Raw genomic sequence first — 19,177 nt, 5'->3', positions numbered from 1 at the left:
GCATAGACATTTAACCACCATGCATTTGCAAGCTTGGACTAACTACCAAACGTCCCTTAAGGTTGTAGCACCCTCGGCCAATGAAGCTAGTCATCAACGCAACATCCCTTCCGGCAGTGTAGGGCCACCATTTTCTGCACCACCTGCAGTATCTGTGCAGGTTTCTTTGCCAGGCCAAAGCAGTCAGGGTCAGGGAATCACCAGTTTCGTAGTAGGAAACACTGCATCTAGGGCACCGGCGGCAACAATACCATCTCCCACCGTCTCTCAGTCTGCCATGTCCACCGGCACCCCCACGATCTCCAGCTCTCCAGTCCAGCTCACCCTACATGAGACTATGGTTAGAAAAAGGAAGTACTTAGCCTCGCATCCGCGTACACAGGGTTTGAACGCCCACATAGCTAGACTAATCTCGTTAGAGATGATGCCCTACCGGTTAGTTGAAAGCGAAGCTTTCAAAGCCCTGATGGATTACGCTGTACCACGCTACGAGCTACCCAGTCGACACTTTTTTTCCAGAAAAGCCATCGCAGCCCTCCACCAGCATGTTAAAGAGCGCATCGTCCATGCACTCAGGCAATGTGTGAGCACAAAGGTGCACCTGACAACAGATGCATGGACCAGTAGGCATGGCCAGGAACGTTACGTGTCCATCACGGCACACTGGGTAAATGTGGTGGATGCAGGGTCCACAGGGGACAGCAAGTTTGGGACAGTTCTGCCTAGCCCACGGTCTAGGAAACAGTTAGCTGTAGCCGTTCACACCCCCTCCTCCTCCTCCTCGTCCTCCTGCAGAAGCGAGACCTCGTCCACAGACCGCAGTCGCACAACCATTCCATCCGCAGCTGCCACTGTTGCACACCAGGTCTCCCATTATGGGGCAGCTACTGGCAAACGTCAGCAGGCTGTATTGGCTATGAAGTGTTTGGGCGACAACAGACACACCGCTGAAGTTCTGTCCGAGTTCTTGCAGAAAGAAACGCAGTCGTGGCTGGGCACTGTAGATCTTGAGGCAGGCAAGGTAGTGAGTGATAACGGAAGGAATTTCATGGCTGCCATCTCCCTTTCCCAACTGAAACACATTCCTTGCCTGGCTCACACCTTAAACCTGGTGGTGCAGTGCTTCCTGAAAAGTTATCCGGGGTTATCCGACCTGCTCCTCAAAGTGCGTGGACTTTGCTCACATATCCGCCGTTCGCCCGTACACTCCAGCCGTATGCAGACCTATCAGCGTTCTTTGAACCTTCCCCAGCATCGCCTAATCATAGACGTTGCAACAAGGTGGAACTCAACACTGCACATGCTTCAGAGACTGTGTGAACAGAGGCGGGCTGTTATGTTTTTGTGGGAGGATACACATACACGGGCAGGCAGTAGGATGGCAGACATGGAGTTGTCAGGTGTGCAGTGGTCGAAGATTCAAGACATGTGTCAAGTCCTTCAGTGTTTTGAGGAATGCACACGGCTGGTTAGTGCAGACAACGCCATAATAAGCATTAGCATCCCCCTAATGCGTCTGCTGATGCAAAGTTTGACGCACATAAAGGATCAGGCGTCTGCAGCTGAGGAAGAGTAAAGCCTTGATGACAGTCAGCCATTGTCTGGCCAGGGCAGTGTACAGGACGAGGTAGCGGGCGAACAGGAGGAGGAGGACGAGGAGGATGATGGGGATGATTATATTTTTAATGAGGAAGCTTTTCCGGGGCCAGTGGAAATTGTTGGCGCGGCAAGGCCGGGTTCTGGTTTTTGGAGGGACACAAGTGACGTGGATTTGCCTGAAACTGCCCCTCAACCAAGCACAACCACAGATTTGAGAACTGGAACTTTGGGCCACATGGCGGATTATGCCTTACGTATCCTCAAAAGGGACACACGCATAACAAAAATGATGAACGATGACGATTACTGGTTGGCCTGCCTCCTTGATCCTCGCTATAAAGGCAAATTGCAAAATATAATGCCACATGAGAACTTGGAACTAATATTAGCAACCAAACAATCAACTCTTATTGACCGTTTGCTTCTGGCATTCCCTGCACACAGCGCCCGTGATCGTTCTAACACGAGCTGCAGGGGCCAGCAGACCAGAGGTGTTAGAGGGGCAGAAATCAGAAGTGGCGTTGGCCAGAGGGGTTTTCTGACCAGGTTGTGGAGTGATTTTGCTATGACCGCAGACAGGACAGGTACTGCAGCATCAATTCAAAGTGACAGGAGACAACATTTGTCCAGTATGGTTACTAACTATTTTTCATCCCTTATCGACGTTCTCCCTCAACCGTCATTCCCATTTGATTACTGGGCATCAAAATTAGACACCTGGCCAGAATTGGCAGAATATGCATTGCAGGAGCTTGCTTGCCCGGCAGCTAGTGTCCTATCAGAAAGAGTATTCAGTGCTGCAGGTTCAATACTAACAGAAAAAGGACTCGTCTGGCCACCCAAAATGTAGATGATCTAACCTTCATTAAAATGAACCACAACTGGATTTCGAAATCTTTTGCCCCACCTTGCCCGGCTGACACCTAGCTTTCTTATGTAAAGGTCTTGCCTGTGGACTATTCTGAACGACTTTTCCAATCTCGTAATTTGCAGCACCTGATTGTCCAGCATCCGACATGTTAACACCTCCCTAAATGGCCAAAGTCCCCACACGGGGCCGTGGTATCGCCACTTGGCGCCAGCACCCGTGAGAGTACTGTTTGTCTGAAGAGGTGGGTGTGCCCGCTTTTGGTCGACGGCACTGCCACTAGGTCCCTCATAGTACAATAAAGTGTCTGGCGGTGGTGGTGCGCACCCAACGTCAGACACACCGTTGTAATATGAGGGGCCCTGGGCCTGTACCGCCGGCCACAAGACAGTCCCCCCCCAGGTCAAACAGTGCTCTACCACTTGCAAAATTTTCTCTCACAGCTCCACCAATGTTTAGTCTATGCGCTGACATCCTTCAATGCCTGGCACTGTCAATACCATTGTATTGACATTTTTCTTATGTTAGGCCTTCGAAGCCTGTCTGCGGTCACTCCTTCCACTAGGCCTCCACTGACCTGTCTACTGCCGCCCGTGTTCCCCTGGAACCAATTTTAAATTGCGTACAGCCAGCCCAATTTATTATGTTAGGGCTTCGAAGCCTGTCTGTGGTCCCTCCTTCCACTAGGCCTCCACTGACCTGTCTACTGCTGCCCGTGTTCCCCTGGAACCAATTTTAAATTGCCTACAGCCAGCCCAATTTATTATGTTAGGGCTTCGAAGCCTGTCTGCGGTCCCTCCTTCCACTAGGCCTCCACTGACCTGTCTACTGCCGCCCGTGTTCCGCTGGAACCAATTTTAAATTGCCTACAGCCCAATTTTTGTTATGTTAGGCCTTCGAAGCCTGTCTGCGGCCCGTTCTTTCCACTACTACTACACTGACCTGGCTACTGCCGCCCGTGTTCCCCTGGAACCAATTTTAAATTGCCTACAGCCAGCCCAATTTATTATGTTAGGGCTTCGAAGCCTGTCTGCGGTCCCTCCTTGCACTAGGCCTCCACTGACCTGTCTACTGCTGCCCGTGTTCCCCTGGAACCAATTTTAAATTGCCTACAGCCAGCCCAATTTATTATGTTAGGCCTTCAAAGCCTGTCTGCGGTCCCTCCTTCCACTAGGCCTCCACTGACCTGTCTACTGCCGCTCGTGTTCCCCTGGAACCAATTTTAAATTGCCTACAGCCAGCCCAATTTATTATGTTAGGGCTTCGAAGCCTGTCTGCGGTCCCTCCTTCCACTAGGCCTCCACTGACCTGTCTACTGCTGCCCGTGTTCCCCTGGAACCAATTTTAAATTGCCTACAGCCAGCCCAATTTATTATGTTAGGCCTTCAAAGCCTGTCTGCGGTCCCTCCTTCCACTAGGCCTCCACTGACCTGTCTACTGTCGCCCGTGTTCCCCTGGAACCAATTTTAAATTGCCTACAGCCAGCCCAATTTATTATGTTAGGGCTTCGAAGCCTGTCTGCGGTCCCTCCTTCCACTAGGCCTCCACTGACCTGTCTACTGCTGCCCGTGTTCCCCTGGAACCAATTTTAAAATTGCCTACAGCCAGCCCAATTTATTATGTTAGGGCTTCGAAGCCTGTCTGCGGTCCCTCCTTCCACTAGGCCTCCACTGACCTGTCTACTGCCGCCCGTGTTCCCCTGGAACCAATTTTAAATTGCCTACAGCCAGCCCAATTTATTATGTTAGGGCTTCGAAGCCTGTCTGCGGTCCCTCCTTCCACTAGGCCTCCACTGACCTGTCTACTGCTGCCCGTGTTCCCCTGGAACCAATTTTAAATTGCCTACAGCCAGCCCAATTTATTATGTTAGGGCTTCGAAGCCTGTCTGCGGTCCCTCCTTCCACTAGGCCTCCACTGACCTGTCTACTGCCGCCCGTGTTCCCCTGGAACCAATTTTAAATTGCCTACAGCCAGCCCAATTTATTATGTTAGGGCTTCGAAGCCTGTCTGCGGTCCCTCCTTCCACTAGGCCTCCACTGACCTGTCTACTGCTGCCCGGGTTCCCCTGGAACCAATTTTAAATTGCCTACAGCCAGCCCAATTTATTATGTTAGGGCTTCGAAGCCTGTCTGCGGTCCCTCCTTCCACTAGGCCTACACTGACCTGTCTACTGTCGCCCGTGTTCCCCTGGAACCAATTTTAAATTGCCTACAGCCAGCCCAATTTATTATGTTAGGGCTTCGAAGCCTGTCTGCGGTCCCTCCTTCCACTAGGCCTCCACTGACCTGTCTACTGCTGCTCGTGTACCCCTTGAACCAACATCAGAAAATATAAAAATAAGTATTTTGCTTATAAAAAAGAAAATACTGGAGAGATATCAAATGCAGACATTTTAACATTAAAAACAAACACATACAACAAAAATCTGGTACAGTACTAAAAATGGCCACCAGCTACAATAACTTTCTCCTGCAAGTAGTTACCTGAAAGTTTTTTTCAATTTAAAACACAGATATGGCATCCACCGAGTGTTGTCCTGTCGCGTCTTCTTTATATTATTGCCAAGAAGATGCAAAACAATGAAAATAATAAAATCATTATTTACCAAAAAAATAGAGTAAGTCAAAACCACATTGCAAATAAACATTCATTACAAATAAAGAAGCAGGGCGCGTCCGAGGGTGAGTATATACCCAATAAGAATATAATCACCCTCGGACGCGCCCTGCTTCTTTCCGACAGCCTTCCTTCCTAAGAATCAGCCCTTCCGTGGTGTAGAGAGAGGGTGTGTTACACTCCAAGGTGTTCCCCAGGTTGCCTTTCCTGAGCTTCGATCTTCATGCTCTCGTAGTTGTTGTCGGAAAGTAGGCTGCATTAGGCCTACAAATTGGGTATGGGGTGGAGAGAGATGGTGTGTTCCACTCCAAGGTGTTCCCCAGGTTTCCTTGCCATTGCTTCGGTCTTCCGACTCTCGTTTAGTAGTTGTAGAAAACTACACTGCATTAGGCCTACAAAATAGGTATCGGGTGGAGAGAGATGGTGTGTTACACTCCAAGGTGTTCCCCAGGTTTCCTTGCCATTGCTTCGGTCTTCCGACTCTCGTTTAGTAGTTGTAGAAAACTACACTGCATTAGGCCTACAAATTGGGTATCGGGTGGAGAGAGATGGTGTGTTACACTCCAAGGTGTTCCCCAGGTTTCCTTGCCATTGCTTCGGTCTTCCGACTCTCGTTTAGTAGTTGTAGAAAACTACACTGCATTAGGCCTACAAATTGGGTATCGGGTGGAGAGAGATGGTGTGTTACACTCCAAGGTGTTCCCCAGGTTTCCTTTCCATTGCTTCGGTCTTCCGACTCTCGTTTAGTAGTTGTAGAAAACTACACTGCATTAGGCCTACAAATTGGGTATGGGGTGTAGAGAGATGGTGTGTTGCACTCCAAGGTGTTCCCCAGGTTTCCTCTCCATTGCTTCGATCTTCATGCTCTCGTTTAGTAATTGTTGGAAACTACACTGCATTAGGCCTACAAATTGGGTATGGGGTGTAGAGAGATGGTGTGTTCCACTCCAAGGTGTTCCCCAGGTTACCTCGCCATTGCTTCGATCTTAATGCTCTCGTTTAGTAGTTGTTGGAAACTACACTGCATTAGGCCTACAAATTGGGTATGGGGTGTAGAGAGATGGTGTGTTCCACTCCAAGGTGTTCCCCAGGTTTCCTCTCCATTGCTTCGATCTTCTTGCTCTCGTTTAGTAGTTGTTGGAAACTACACTGAATTAGGCCTACAAATTGGGTATGGGGTGTAGAGAGATGGTATGTTACACTCCAAGGTGTTCCCCAGGTTTCGTCCACATTGCTTCGGTCTTCCGACTCTCGTTTAGTAGTTGTAGAAAACTACACTGCATTAGGCCTACAAAATGGGTATCGGGTGGAGAGAGATGGTGTGTTACACTCCAAGGTGTTCCCCAGGTTTCCTTGCCATTGCTTCGGTCTTCCGACTCTCGTTTAGTAGTTGTAGAAAACTACACTGCATTAGGCCTACAAAATGGGTATGGGGTGGAGAGAGATGGTGTGTTCCACTCCAAGGTGTTCTCCAGGTTGCCTTTCCTGAGCTTCTATCTTCAGGCTCTCGTTAAATTGTGGTTAAATGGAACAACTGCATTTGGCGTACTAGTTGGTTTGGGGACTACTAACAGTGTCTGCCGCTCCTTGCTGTTCTCCTGGTTTCCTGTCCTGAAATTCCGTTTTCAGGCGCTTGTTAAGTAGTTGTTAATGTTAGACTGCATTTGGCCTACTAGTTGGGTTGGGGCCTACTATCGGTGTCTGCCTCTCATTCCAGTTGTCATCCACTGCAATGCCCCCTGGTTATTCCTGTGTTACCAATTTTGAACTGCATTTAGCCAACTTTATTCTTTGGGCCTATATCTGTGTTTCCTCCTCATCCTGCCCATTGCCCAGCCAGTGATAGATGAGTCTGCTGGTACATTGACCCATAACGCAACATTCCCCGTGCACGCTACACAACAACATTGTGACCCTGCTGAAAGTCAGGTTGCTCTTCCCGCATACCATACCACCTTACACGGGGACAAAGAGGAAGGTGCAGATGAAAGTGCAGGTTCCTTCATCAGGTGGGGGGAGGAATACTAGTTGGCGACGTCACTGGCACAGGGCCTCTCATAGTACGCAAAAGTGTTGCTGCCGGTGGGAGGCGCCCCCGCCGTGCAAACACACCGCTGTACTTTGAGGGGCCCTGTGCCAGTGCCAATGCCAACGAGTGGGCCCCCCCTGCTTGCTCAGGTTCACAGCACTTGCAAAGTTGAAATACTTACCTCTCCCTGCTCCAATGCCGTGACGTGGTCCAGATTTCCTGGGCCCACTAATTACTTGAACCAGCCCTACCCACCACAACTTTAGCCAAATGACCCCCAATTTCAAATGCCTTCCAATTATTATAAGGTAAATTACGCTTGACAAGCTTCATTAAGAAGAATGGATGGTTTCGACATTAAAATGGGCACTCTAGGTGTTTTCCTGGCCCCCACTCACTGCCGACTATGCTGCCCCATTGACTTGCATTGGGCTTCGTGTTTCGGTCGATCCCGACTTTACGTCATAATCGGCCGATTTCACTCGACCCGACTTTTGAGATAGTCGGGTTTCGCGAAACCCGGCTCGACTCTAAAAAGGTCAAGGCCGCTCAACTCTAGTGAGGGGCAATTATTTACTCAGGGGCTCAGCCTAGGGCAGATATTGTTATTCTGGAGCATTATAATAACACTGCTATCTTTAAGGGTGTTGTGTCGGGATGTGCTGCAGAAGACAGGAGAAGATGGAAGTCTGCAGAAACGAGCTCTGCCGGTGGATGAGAAGAGTCATCATGGCATCTGGACAAGGTGAAGATGAAAAGAAAGAGGCGACTCCACAAACAACGTCATCTATCAGGTACCTGGATGTAAATGTGTTTTTTTTGTGATACTAATTCTCATTTTTATTTGTTAGGAACATTAAAGGGGATGTCCAAGGTTGTGATGAGTCTGCAGTCATACTATGTGACTGCAGACTTCTGAATTCTCACAGTGCACACTGCTATCATAATTCTCTGATGTTGGTGATTTACATACATGCGGTCACGTGCTGACTAGACATGTGTGGCCTCATTCAATGAAAATGAATTGACTGAGGCCGGACACGTCTAGTTAGAATGTGGCCAGAAGTATCCAAATCACATACTTGTGCTGTCATGACCGTCCACTCTGGCCACCGGCAAGGGAGAATCCTGAAAGTGTGCAGTGCTTGCGCTGTGAGAATTCAGAAGCCTGCAGTCACATAGAATGACTGCAGACTTTCATCTCAAACCTGGACGCACCATTTTGTGCCATTTTGGTTGGTGGTGTGCCTCGGGATTTTTTAAGTATAAAAAGTGTGCCGCGGCTCAAAAAAGGGTGAAAATCACTGGTCTAGAGCATAAAAGTTCTGCAGAATGTTTAGGAAGGTCCAAGTCCGTGACTAAATCATTTAATTTGCGCTGTGAAAAAAGCTGTGGCTCATTGGGACTAGCGTGAAAGTCCTCGTCAGATTGCTGCTCTTTATGTTCTGAATCTTCTGAATCAGGTGTATCGTCATGTTTCTCCAGAAGTGAAGGGACAAGTATACCTGGATCGTGAAGCACCAGGTGAATCGCTAATGGGCGGTCCGGATATATGATGTTCCTCTTATTTTTAAAGGTGAATCCCCCCACATTCAAAAGTAGCAGTCCTCACTATGATTTTTCGGTTCCCTACAGATCATAGGTACGCCAAAACAAAAGCTCTCTGTCTAATAGGAAATCTGTCTCCCCATACCAACCAATCACAGTGCAGCTTTCAGTTCTTATACTGGTGAGGACAAATTAAAGCGGTGTTCTGGTTGTTATGGACACCACCACACTGCTATGAACTGTGACTAAAAATGTGTCTTTACTGCCCTCAGTAGCCAATCGCAATACAGTATTCATTAATTTGTAACCAATCTAATTACACTAAAATCATTCATGGAAGGTCATGCAAAGCGGTCAAATTATGGTGCAAAAAAACCCTATGGAGTCAGTGTTTGTGAAAAAAACTGTACATGATGGAATTTTTTCCATAGTTTTACTGAGTTCATTGATCGTAAGTATACAAAAATCACCTGTTACTTTTCATATAATTTTACTTTTGCAGACCTGTGTTATCTGTTCAAGTGCAATTCGACAAAATACCGTATCACACCCAGACCAATGTGGGTCTATGGAGCTGTGCATATGTCCGATTTTTTCCTCAAACTGCATCTGTCTGAGGAAAACATTGCTGCATGCCCACGATTGATCTAATATTCAGATCGCAATTGGCCATGGAAGTTAGTGAGCGTGCATGGAAATCATCAGACTAAACTCGGATGCCATCTGAGTGCAATCCAATTTCCATATACTGACAGAATGAAGAAGAGTGAGACATTTTTTTCTCCATCTTCTCATCCGAGAGAATCGTATCACACTATGATCACACTATGATCAGACAACAAAAACAAAACGAGGGACAGAAAATGGCCTTGGAGGAATATATAATTAACTAGATGGTGGCCCGATTCTAACGCATCGGGTATTCTAGAATATGTACCGTATGTAGTTTATTTGTGAAGATTTCAGAATAATGCAATGAATATACAGGATTCGGCCGGCGGGGTGCGACCAATTAGCGAAGCGTGGTTCAAATCCAGTGCCAATTCGTGGCCCGACTGCGTCTGTCGCTGATTGTTTGCGGCTGGCCGGGCGCAACCAATCACTGAAGCCAGAGCCAGCTCCAGGTTTTTGAGGGCCCCGGGCGAAAGAGTCTCACAGCCCACGTAGCATATAACACAGCCCACGTACTATATAGCACATCCACATAGTATATAGCACAGCCGCGTAGTATATAACACAGCCTCGTAGTATATACAGTTGTGACCAAAGTATTGACACCCCTGCAATTCAGTCAGATAATACTCAGTTTCTTCCTGAAAATGATAGATACAGGAAAGAAATATATCTTGGTACCGTGTTAGCCAGTAGATAGAAAAATATTTAGAATTGAGAGTCCTCAGTAGTTGATACCTTTTAATGGCCAACTGAAAAGATGGTAATAAATTGCAAGCTTTCGAGACTACACAGGTCTCTTCATCAGGCAAAGACTAAAACAAATTCTGAAGAATCACATATTTATGCACAGCATAGTATAGAAGAAAAAAAAAGGGGGGGGGGGGGGGAACCTGGCTTATCCATGTTCCCCCCCCCCCTTTTATTTTTTTTTCTCTATACTATGTTGTGCATAAATATGTGATTCTTCAGAATTTGTTTTAGTCTTTGCCTGATGAAGAGACCTGTGTAGTCTCGAAAGCTTGCAATTTATTACCATCTTTTCAGTTGGCCATTAAAAGGTATCAACCACTGCGGACTCTGCAATCATTTTCAAATATTTAGAATTGAATCACAAATTCTTTGGTATTATTATCTTCATTTAATTTGTCTTAAATGAAAAAACACAAAAGAGAATGAAGCAAAAAGCAATACATTGATCATTTCACACAAAACACCAAAAATGGGCCAGACAAAAGTATTGGCACCCTCAGCCTAATACTTGGTTGCACAACCTTAAGGCAAAATAACTGCGACCAACCGCTTCCGGTAACCATCAATGAGTTTCTTACAATGCTCTGCTGGAATTTTAGACCATTCTTCTTTGGCAAACTGCTCCAGGTCCCTGATATTTGAAGGCTGCCTTCTCCAAACTACCATTTTTAGATCTCTCCACAGGTGTTCTATGGGATTCAGGTCTGGACTCATTGCTGGCCACCTTAGAAGTCTCCAGTGCTTTCTCTCAAACCATTTTCTAGTGCTTTCTGAAGTGTGTTTTGGGTCATTGTCCTGCTGGAAGACCCATGACCTCTGAGGGAGACGCAGCTTTCTCACACTGGGCCCTACATTATGCTGCAAAATTTGTTGGTAATCTTCAGACTTCATAATGTCATGCACACGGTGAAGCAGTCCAGTGCCAGAGGCAACAAAGCAACCCCAAAACATCAGGGAACCTCTGCCATGTTTGACTGTAGGGACAGTGTTCTTTTCTTTGAAAGCCTCTTTTTTTCTCCTGTAAACTCTATGTTGATACCTTTGCCCATAAAGCTCTACTTTTGTCTCATCTGACCAGAGAACATTCTTCCAAAATGTTTTAGGCTTTTTCAGATAAGTTTTGGCAAACTCCAGCCTGGCTTTTTTATGTCTTGGGGTAAGAAGTGGGGTCTTCCTGGGTCTCCTACCATACAGTCCCTTTTCATTCAGACGCTGACGGATAGTACGGGTTGACACTGTTGTACCCTCGGACTGCAGGGCAGCTTGAACTTGTTTGGATGTTAGTCGAGGTTCTTTATCCAACATCTGCACAATCTTGTGATGAAATCTCTTGTCAATTTTTCTTTTCCATCCACATCTAGGGAGGTTAGCCACAGTGCCATGGGCTTTAACCCCTTAAGCCACAAGGGTGGTTTACACGTTAATTACCGGGCCAATTTTTACAATTCTGACCACTGTCCCTTTATGAGGTTATGACTCTGGAAGGCTTCAATGGATCTTGGCGATTCTGACAATGTTTTCTCGTGACATATTGTACTTCATGATAGTGGTAAAATTTCTTCGATATAACTTGTGTTTATTTGTGAAAACAACAGAAATTTGGCAAAGATTTTGAAAATTGTGCAATTTTCCAACTTTGAATTTTTATGCCCTTAAATCACAGAGATATGTCATGTAAAATAATTAATAAGTAACATTTCCCACATGTCTACTTTACATCAGCACAATTTGGAAAACAAAAAGTACCACAAAGTTGGATGAGCTAGATAGAGAGTTGAACTTAGTTCAGGAAGAAATCAATAAACTCCTATCTGGTGATATGGCTGTGAAATTTAAGGAAGAAATTGATGCCGAGCTATTTAAATGGGAAGGCGATGTAGTGAATAGGAAAACCAAGAAATATCAACGTGATCTCTCTGATTCCAAAAATAATCGGGTATATAGATGGCGGGGAGCTAATCATCAGAGTAGTAGAGTACAATCACGTGGCCGATCGGTCTCCGTTTCATCTATGTCATCAGTTGAGGAGAAGAGTACTAATGGTGATGCTGGGAAAAGCTTTATTGGCCGGAAAGAACAGAATAAGGAGAATTGGTTTAAAAACGGCAAGTTTAGCAACAAACGGAAAATGACGATATCACCCCCGAGGGATAAAAAACCGAGATCAAACGCCCTAGAGGTAATTAATCTCTCTACCCATGCCCTATCTAGGGCACAAATTGAGGTGTTGGGACTAGGATTATCATTTTCACCAGCTAATAACTTTGATTATTTTCTAGCTTTAAAAGATCTACACCTCTTCTCCAGAAAACTGATTTTGACACGACTACACTCCAAAGATGATCCTAGGTGTACGAGTGATACCGCACAAGATCTGGAGATCATTAGTGCATTGGAGGAGTTGGAATCTGAGTCTTATCCTGTGAGTGTGAGTATTTCTCCGCCGTCCATTACTCCTAAATCCACCACCTTCCCCCCTTTAGCATTGTGTTCCCAAGTGGATATATTCACGAAGTTGGTTGCTAATGAATTCAAAGCTATTGGCAACAAAGGTAGGAGGGATAATTTATCCTTTCAGCAAAGGAAGGCATTGGAGGAATTGGGACACTTAGATGATGTGGTAATTAAACCTGCCGATAAAGGGGGGAATGTGGTGGTGTGGCCGGTGGAGAAATACGAAAAAGAGGCTTTCAGACAACTACGTGACAGGAAGACTTATTCCCTGTTATATGAGAACCCCATGAAAGATTATCAAAATAAGATTGAGATTATACTTGATATAGCGTTTGAGAGGGGTATTATCTCTAAGAAGATACATGATGGCTTGTTGGTTCATAACCCTAGGGTGCCCACGTTCTATCTCCTCCCTAAGGTCCATAAGGATGCTGCCAGTCCACCAGGGCGTCCGATTGTCTCGGGCATGGGAGGGCTTTGCGACCCTATATGTAAATATATTGATCATTATTTGAAATCACAGGCCGAAACACTGCCCTCCCATGTCCGGGACACTACGGACGTCCTGAGGAGATTGGATGGGATGTATCTGGAGCCCGACATGTTGCTGGTGACTGCTGATGTAGAATCACTCTACACTTGTATTGATCATGAGGAAGGTTTGATGGCATCACAATTCTTTTTGGAAGCGAGTAATATTGACCCTGATGTACGAAGTCTGGTGCTTGAGTTGTTGCGATTTGTCCTTACACATAATTTTTTTACTTTTAAAGATCGTTTTTATTTACAGCAACGCGGGACCGCCATGGGGGCGGCATGTGCACCGGCCTATGCAAATTTGTTTTTGGGCCTTTGGGAACGAACTATCTTCCCTGATGATGCACATGCCGTCCCCCAAATTATTGGCTGGTTCCGCTTTATTGATGATATTCTTTTTATTTGGCAGGGTACGGTTCAGGATTTGGATTTATTTATGTTGGATTTAAATCGCAATGACTCAAATATCAGACTCACTTACACATATCATAAGCGGGAGATCTCCTTCCTGGACATCAATATACAGGTCAGGGAGGATGGATCTGTGGTGACGGATGTCTTCAGGAAGGAGACCTCCGTAAATGCTTTGCTTCATGCGTCATCAGCACATGTCGGGTCCACGATTAAGGCTATCCCTACGGGACAATTTCTCCGTATGCGAAGGATCTGTACTTCCTCGGATGACTTTGAAAAACAAGCATTGGACCTTAGGGAGCGATTGATCGAACGTGGGTACAGTAGGAGGATTATCAAAAAGGGATATGAGAGAGCTAAAAAAACCAATAGAAATGTACTTCTTTCAAGCCATCATGGGACGAATCGAGATAAGAGAAAGGGTGGCCAGTCTACTACTAGGTTTATATCGACCTATAATCACCAATGGGAAACCATGAGAGTAATACTATCTAAACATTGGTCGATATTAAAAACAGACCCGATTTTGGCTAGGCACTTACCTGATAGACCGATGATGACAGCAAGAAGATCGAGAAATCTACGCGACATGCTTGTCGATAGTCATTATATAGCCAAGCCAAATGACCCCTTTGGGGCAGGGAGACCTAAAGTAGGTTTTTTTACTTGTGGGAAATGTTTGGCCTGTAAGAACCTGACAAGGGCTACATCCTTCACATCGAGTGATGGCTCCCGTGAATTCAAAATTAAGGAGTATATTACCTGTAACACTACTCATGTAGTGTACTATGCCAGGTGTACCTGTTCACTGGTGTACGTAGGTTTAACCTCCAGAGAACTCCGCGTGAGAACGCGGGAACACGTAAGGGACATCATGGCTGCGATCAATGTGGAGGATGTCAGTGCCCTTAAAACCCTGCCCAGACATTTCAGGGAGAAACACAACTGTGACCCGAAATGCCTAACTATATTTGGTATAGATAGAGTCAGACTGGGAATTAGAGGGGGCGATTATAAGCGCATTTTAGCTCAAAGAGAATGCAGGTGGATAGCAACTCTTGGAACTATGGTCCCTGATGGGTTAAACGAACAGTTGAGCTTTGCCTCATACCTATGATTTTGATTTAGCTTTTATTATGTATGTCTGTTTTCTAATTTGTTTTTTTCTTTTTAGTTTTTACGTCTTTGTACATTATATGATTCCTTGATTGAGCTTATTGCGTCCCATATGTGGAGATCTATGAGAATTATGCCGTACTACCCGGAATATGGACTTCAGCCGTTTATGAGTGAGAATTATTACCCACCTGACTATGGCCGGACATATGAAAATTCCTACTGATGGATTCGAATTTATATTATTATCACTTTTTGTTTGTTATTATAATAATATTTAATTACTTATGTTTACATTGTGATATGTTTTTTGTTGTGTTTTCACTTTTATTATGATTTGCACATTTTTTTGATTGATAGTTATGGTCTTATATTGAGACTTATTATATACTCACTGTGTTCATGTTTATACACTTATCCGGCGTATATTCAATTTGGGGTTAAACATCTCTTTGGGACATTGCCAGGCTTTATAGACATATGTATTACCATGGTTACTATACTCACTCAGGACGCACCTCGACGGTATGTGTTGTGGTGCGTCATATCCGGTGATCACTGTGTGGATGCGGGAGAGTGCGGCATTGATTTTATGTGGAGACATGTGCGCATGTCTGTGGTGTGTGCGGGCGGTGGCATTGCCTCGGCGTCTGTATTGCGGCGCGTGCTGGCTGCGGTTACCATGGCGATGGCCGGGGCTGGCGCGCGTCGCATGGGACGCCTTGCGGTGATGTCATTTCCGGTCCTGCGGACTTCACTGACATGCGCCGCTGATTGTATCCACATTTGGGACAGGTGTGTTAGGTATTTATAGAGCGGAGACAGACATGTGTGAGCACGGCCCCCTGAGGAAGCCCACGCGAAACGTGCGTTGGGGCTATGTCTGACCACACACACGGACTCATCTAGGTGAGATATTTTTACACTTGACTGGCACACATTTCACGGAGTCTGGGTCACTTAATTTTGGGCCACATTTGTGGTGATCTATGTGGGTTCCCCCTGGATCTTTCCTTTTTGACTAGTGAATGATGTTGCTAGTTGCTAGTTGCTGCTATATGTAACACCAGATATATAGGGTCCTGTGTATATTACTTTTGTGGTTGGTTCTTGTTTGTGTCCTTCACAATTTGTAGATTGTTGTCCAGAAGATATATATAATCTTTTATACTATTTTGTATTTTAGTGTATGTTATATTTTTTAGATTTATTATTAATAAATATTAGATTTTATTTACGGCTGGTTTGGTACTCCCTTTTTCTTTCTGTCTATATCCTTATTGGAGTATGTGTTGTGCCTGTTTTTGACAGTGCTGTTTTATTAGTATTTCTGGGTATTTTTTATCCAAAATAATTAATAAGTAACATTTCCCACATGTCTACTTTACATCAGCACAATTTGGAAAACAAAAAGTTTTTTTTAGGGAGTTATAAGGGTTAAAAGTTGACCAGCAATTTCTCATTTTTACAACACCAATATTTTTTAGGAACCACATCACATTTGAAGTCATTTTGAGGGGTCTATATGATAGAAAATAACCAAGTGTGACACCATTCTAAAAACTGCACCCCTCAAGGTGCTCAAAACCACATTCAAGAAGTTTATAAACCCTTCAGGTGTTTTACAGGAATTTTTGGAATTAAAAAAAAAAAAAACTTAACATTTAACTTTTTTTCACAAAAAATTTACTTCAGCTCCAATTTGTTTTATTTTCCCAAGGGCAAGAAAAGAAATTGGACACCAAAAGTTGTTGTGCCATTTGTTCTGAGTAAGCCGATACTCCACATGTGGGGGTAAACCACTGTTTGGGCGCACGGCAGAGCTCGGAAGGGAAGGAGCGCCGTTTGACTTTTCAATGCAAAATTGACTGGAATTGAGATGGGACGCCATGTTGCGTTTGGAGAGCCCCTGATGTGCCTAAACATTGAAACCCCCCACAACTGACACCATTTTGGAAAGCAGACCCCCTAAGGAACTTATCTAGCTGTGTTTTGACAGCTTTGAACCCCCAAGTGTTTCACTACAGTTTATAATGCAGAGCCGTGAAAATAAAAATTATTTTTTTTTCACAAAAATTATTTTTTAGCCCCCAGTTTTGTATTTTCCCAAGGGTAACAGGAGAAATTCAACCCCAAAAGTTGTTAACCAATTTGTCCTGAGTATGCTGATACCCCATATGTGGGGGGGAACCACCGTTTGTGCGCATGCCAGAGCTCGGAAGGGAAGGAGCACCATTTGGAATGCAGACTTAGATGGATTGGTCTGCAGGCGTCACGTTGCATTTGCAAAGCCCCTGATGCACCTAAACAGTAGAAACCCCCCAGAAGTGACACCATTTTGGAAACTAGACCCCCCAAGGAACTTATCTAGATGTGTTGTGAGAACTTTGAACCCCTAAGTGTTTTGCTACAGTTTTTAATGCAGAGCTGTGACAATAAAAAATCATTTTTTTTCCACAAAAATTATTTATTAGCCCCCAAAATTTTTATTTTCCTAAGGGTAACAAGAGAAATTGGACCCCAAAAGTTTTTGTCCAATTTGTCCTGAGTACGCTGATACGCCATATGTGGGGGGAACCACCGTTTGGGCGCATGGAAGAGCTCGGAAGTGAAGGAGCGCCATTTGGAATGCAGACTTAGATGGATTGGTCTGTAGGCGTCACATTGCATTTGCAGAGCCCCTGATGCACCTAAACAGTAGAAACCCCCCACAAGTGACACCATTTTGGAAACTAGACCCCCCAAGGAACTTATCTAGATATGTTTTGACAGCTTTGAAGCACCAAGTGTTTCACTACAGTTTATAACACAGTCGTGAAAATAAAAATTAATTTTTTTCCTACAAAAATGTTTTTTTAGCCCCCCAAATTTTTATTTTTCCAAGGGTAACAAGAGAAATTGGACCCCAAAAGTTGTTGTACAATTTGTCCTGAGTATGCGGATACCCCATATGTTGGGGTAAACCCCTGTTTGGGCGCACCGGAGAGCTCGGAAGGGAAGGACCACTGTTTTACTTTTTCAACGCAGAATTGGCTGGAATTGAGATCGGACGCTATGTCGCGTTTGGAGAGCCCTGATGTGTCTAAACAGTGGAAACCCCCAATTCTAACTGAAACCCTATCCCAAATACACCCCTAACCCTAATCCTAACCATAACCCTAACCACACCCCTAACCCTGACACACCCCTAACCCTAATCCCAACCGTAAATGTAATCCAAACCCTAACCCTAACTTTAGCCCCAACCCTAATTTAAGCCCCAACCCTAACTTTAGCCCCAACCCTAACAATAACTTTAGCCCCAACCCTAACTTTAGCCCCAGCCGTAACCCTAACATTAGCCCCAACTCTATCTGAAGCCCTAACCCTACCCCCAACCCTAACCCCAACCCTAACCCCAACCCTAGCCCTAACCCTAGCCCTATCCCTAATGGAAAATGGAGATAAATACATTTAAAAAAAAAAATTATGTTTCCCTAACTAAGGGGGTGATGAAGGGGGGTTTGATTTACTTTTATAGCAGGTTTTCCAGAGGATTTTTATGATTGGCAGCCGTCACACACTAAAAGACGCTTTTTCTTGCAAAAAAATATTTTTTGTGTTACCACATTTTGAGACCTATAATTTTTCCATATTTTGGTCCACAGAGTCAAGTGAGGTCTTGTTTTTTGCAGGACGAGTTGACGTTTTTATTGGTAACAATTTCAGGCATGTGGCATTTTTGATCGCTTTTTATTCCGATTTTTGTGAGGCAGAATGACCACAAACCAGATATTCATTAATTACTTTTTTTTTTTTGGGGGGGTGACACTGCGCACGGTAGACACAGGAACATTCAGGTCTTTGGAGATGGACTTGTAGCCTTGAGATTGCTCATGCTTCCTCACAATTTGGTTTCTCAAGTCCTCAGACAGTTCTTTGGTCTTTCTTTTCTCCATGCTCAATATGGTACACACGTGTGCTTTAGTTATTGCCAACACCTGTTAGGTGACACAGGTAACTTAGGCTAAGTTCACATTTGCGTTGTGCGGTGCAGTGTCGGCGACGCAACGCACAATGCAAATGTAAACGCATGCACAACGCGTGCCCAGCCGGCCGCAACCAATCAGCAATGGGGGATTTTCGTTACAGACAAACAGACGGAAGTGGACCTTAGACAATTATATATATACTAGATGGTGGCCCGATTCTAACACATCGGGTATTCTAGAATATGCATGTCCACATAGTATATTGCCCAGCCACGTAGCATATTGCCCAGTCACGTAGTACATTGCCCAGTCACGTAGTATATCGTCCATCCACGTAGTATATCGCCCAGTCACGTAGTATATTGCCCAGTGACGTAGTATATTGCCCAGTGACGTAGTATAGCTACATAGTATATTGCCCAGTGACGTAGTATATTGCCCAGTGACGTAGTATATTGCCCAGTGACGTAGTATATTGCCCAGTGACGTAGTATAGCTACATAGTATATTGCCCAGTGACGTAGTATATTGCCCAGTGACGTAGTATATTGCCCAATGACGTAGTATACAGCACAGAACCACATAGTATATTGCACAGCG

Source organism: Ranitomeya imitator, chromosome 3 (assembly GCF_032444005.1).
Source record: "Ranitomeya imitator isolate aRanImi1 chromosome 3, aRanImi1.pri, whole genome shotgun sequence".
In the NCBI taxonomy this organism is placed as follows: Eukaryota; Metazoa; Chordata; class Amphibia; order Anura; family Dendrobatidae; genus Ranitomeya; species Ranitomeya imitator.
This window is presented reverse-complemented; position numbering follows the sequence as displayed.